Raw genomic sequence first — 3,817 nt, forward strand, 5'->3', positions numbered from 1 at the left:
ATGTTTCTTGGACAGAAGTATAACCTATCTTTCTTTAAGTGAAGTTACTTTGTTCTTTCTTAAGCACAAAACAAGTCCTGTCTGGGTGTGGTACCAGTGTGTGGGGAGCAGTATAAGGATAGGATGTAGGAGGGTGAATATGTTGCAAATATTATGTATACAAATATGTAAATGGAAAAATGAGACCTGTTGAAACTATCCCAGGAATGGGGGAGGGGGATAAAGAGAGTGATGGAGGGGGTGAATTCAACTATGATATATTGTAAGAACTTTTCTAAATGTTACAATGCATCTCCAGTAAAATAATTTATTTATTTAATTATATTGAATAAATATTCTTTTTTTTTTTCATTTTTCTTTTATTATTCATATGTGCATACAAGGCTTGGTTCATTTCTCCCCCCTGCCCCCACCCCCTCCCTTACCACCCACTCCACCCCCTCCCACTCCCCACCTCAATACCCAGCAGAAACTATTTTGCCCTTGTCTCTAATTTTGTTGTAGAGAGAGTATAAGCAATAATAGGAAGGAACAAGGGGTTTTGCTGGTTGAGATAAGGATAGCTATACAGGGCATTGACTCACATTGATTTCCTGTGCTGTGGGTGTTACCTTCTAGGTTAATTCTTTTTGATCTAACCTTTTCTCTAGTTCCTGGTCCCCTTTTCCTATTGGCCTCAGTGGCTTTAAGGTATCTGCTTTAGTTTCTCTGCGTTAAGGGCAACAAATGCTAGCTAGTTTTTTAGGTGTCTTACCTATCCTCACCCCTCCCTTGTGTGCCCTTGCTTTTATCATGCGCTCATAGTCCAATCCCCTTGTTGTGTTTGCCCTTGATCTAATGTCCACATATGAGGGAGAACATACGATTTTTGGTCTTTTGGGCCAGGCTAACCTCACTCAGAATGATGTTCTCCAATTCCATCCATTTACCAGCGAATGATAACATTTCGTTCTTCTTCATGGCTGCATAAAATTCCATTGTGTATAGATACCACATTTTCTTAATCCATTTGTCAGTGCTGGGGCATCTTGGCTGTTTCCATAACTTGGCTATTGTGAATAGTGCCGCAATAAACATGGATGTGCAGGTGCCCCTCTGGAGTAACAGTCTTTTGGGTATATCCCCAAGAGTGGTATTGCTGGATCAAATGGTAGATCGATGTGCAGCTTTTTAAGTAGTGTCCAAATTTTTTTCCAGAGTGATTGTACTAGTCTACATTCCCACCAACAGTGTAAGAGGGTTCCTTTTTCCCCGCATCCTCGCCAACACCTGTTGGTGGTGGTGTTGCTGATGATGGCTATTCTAACAGGGGTGAGGTGGAATCTTAGTGTGGTTTTAATTTGCATTTCCTTTATTGCTAGAGATGGTGAGCATTTTTTCATGTGTTTTCTGGCCATTTGAATTTCTTCTTTTGAGAAAGTTCTGTTTAGTTCACATGCCCATTTCTTTATTGGTTCATTAGTTTTGGGAGAATTTAGTTTTTTAAGTTCCCTGTATATTCTGGTTATCAGTCCTTTGATGTATAATTGGCAAATATTTTCTCCCACTCTGTGGGTGTTCTCTTCAGTTTAGAGACCATTTCTTTTGATGTACAGAAGCTTTTTAGTTTTATGAGGTCCCATTTATCTATGCTATCTCTTAGTTGCTGTGCTGCTGGGGTTTCATTGAGAAAGTTCTTACCTATACCTACTAACTCCAGAGTATTTCCTACTCTTTCTTGTATCAACTTAAGAGTTTGGGGTCTGATATTAAGATCCTTGAATAAATATTCTTAAATTTAAAAAGTAACAGATGTGTTGTGCTAGCTATATTTTTGTAATGCAATTTCACATAATTATGCAATTTTTTAAATAAAAAGATTTCCACAAGTGACCTAAATTCATTTTATGCACCACCACATTTTTTGGGATATCTGCGTGGTCAAGATATTATCAAGGTTTGAAATCAGAGAAGTGTGACTTAGAAAACTGGATCTTCCTCTTCTTTTGTAATCTTGACAAATCACCAATACATTATATATGAAATTGTCAGGAGGGATAATTGAGAAAAAGCATGTTTGGGTTTGACATTCATTAAATGTTGGTTTGTCTGTGAAATACATTCATATCTGTGAAATGCATCTGAGGTGGGGTAGACGTAGGAAAAGTTTGGGGCTTGTGTAGGTTGCCTGGGGATGGGCCAGACCACCCTCACCTGCCCAGGAACCACCCATGCCACTCCCTACTTGTTCATTATTGCGTTGGAACCTCCTAGGCCTGCCATCCCATGGGGTAGTTGTTAGGTCGTTGCTGATGGGAAGGCCAAATTGGAGCCAAATAACAAAGCAAGCAGGCTTTAAGCAGGCTTTATTGAGAGCGTGCTCTCGGGCAAGGTTCACCATCCTCAAAGAGCAGGGCCGGAGAAGTCGCGCTGGAGAAATGGCAGCCCAGTTTTTATATCCTGGGTGAAGTCAAGAGCTTAAGTATTATGGGGCATTGGGATAGGTCGAGGTTTGGTGGGGAGGAGCTCAGGGTAATATGGGTCAGGACCCATTGCCTGCCAGCAGGAGTTGCCATGGTAATCATGAAGGGAAGGAGGGGATGGAGTGGAAAATGAGCAGAGAGTCCCTGATCACCATGGGGTGGCTGCCCACTGGCCAAACATCCCAGACTCTTTGGTACAGGGGCACAGAATCAGTTCTGGCTACTTCCTGCTGAAAGGGGGTGAAGTTAGGGGCTAGGGATGTTTTGGGCCTCTTCACCAGTACAGCCGGACCCCATGGGGAGGAGCTGGTAGTCATGAATCCTGGAGCATCATCTGGTTGAATGTTACCCGAGTTAATTGCCACATGAGTGAAATCGATCTGCCAATCTTTACTGGGCTGGCTACCATGGAGTTGTGGAGGGATTGGCGGAGATGGAGTCCGCCATGGGGGTTTGCTTGACAGCAAACAGAGCAGGCCTCCTGGGCCTGATGGATGGTGGTTTGGAGGCCCCTTGGGTGAAACAAGGGTTCCAGGAAGAGAGAAGGGCCTTGGCTGGGGAGACCTAGTATCCCTTAGAGGCTAGAAAGTTAAGGAGGTTGGCTGTTCCCGTTTTAGAGTCCTGCTGGAAGGGGGAGCACAGAAGGAGGTCATCGACATATTGTAGAAGTGTACTGGGTTTCTGAAATAGGAAGTTGGGGTCTACAGGGATATCGGTTAGGGTCCATAAGAGAAATGTGGATGGGTGAGTGGTGTATAACCACAATAGGAAATTGGGGTCTACAGGGATATTGGTTAGGGTCCATAAGAGAAATGTGGATGGGCGAGTGGTGTGTAGCCACAACCGGGACTGAGATGTCCCAGACAATGGGGTTGAACAGAAGAGGAAAGGTGGGTGGAGCAGGTCCAGGAGGCGAAGGGGTTAGGTGGCCGGCAGAGGCCAGAAGGAGTGAGTGGGAAGCTAGAGGTTCTGGTAGGTGGGGAGGGATGGTTATGGAGGCCCCAAGCTTTGTTACAATATCTTGACCTAGAAGTGGGGCACGGCAGGATGGGATGATAAGGAAAGAGTGTGGAAATATACCTCTAGCAGTGCAAGGAAGGGGCAGAGTTTTGTATGGGCAGAAGGGAAAGCCGTCAATTCCCATAACAGAGACTGATGAAGGAACTGTTAAACCCGAGTGGGCAGGCTGCAGAGAATAGGTAGTCCCCATGTCCAAGAGGAAGGAGATGGACTTACCCACTACCTGGAGTATGACCCTGGGCTCGGAGAGGGTGATTGGGGTCCCCGAGTCAAGGCATTGTCAATCTTCTGCCAGTCCAAGAAAGTCAGGGATGTGGATAGCTGGTGGGGCTGAC

This window comes from Castor canadensis, chromosome X, assembly GCF_047511655.1.
Source record: "Castor canadensis chromosome X, mCasCan1.hap1v2, whole genome shotgun sequence".
In the NCBI taxonomy this organism is placed as follows: Eukaryota; Metazoa; Chordata; class Mammalia; order Rodentia; family Castoridae; genus Castor; species Castor canadensis.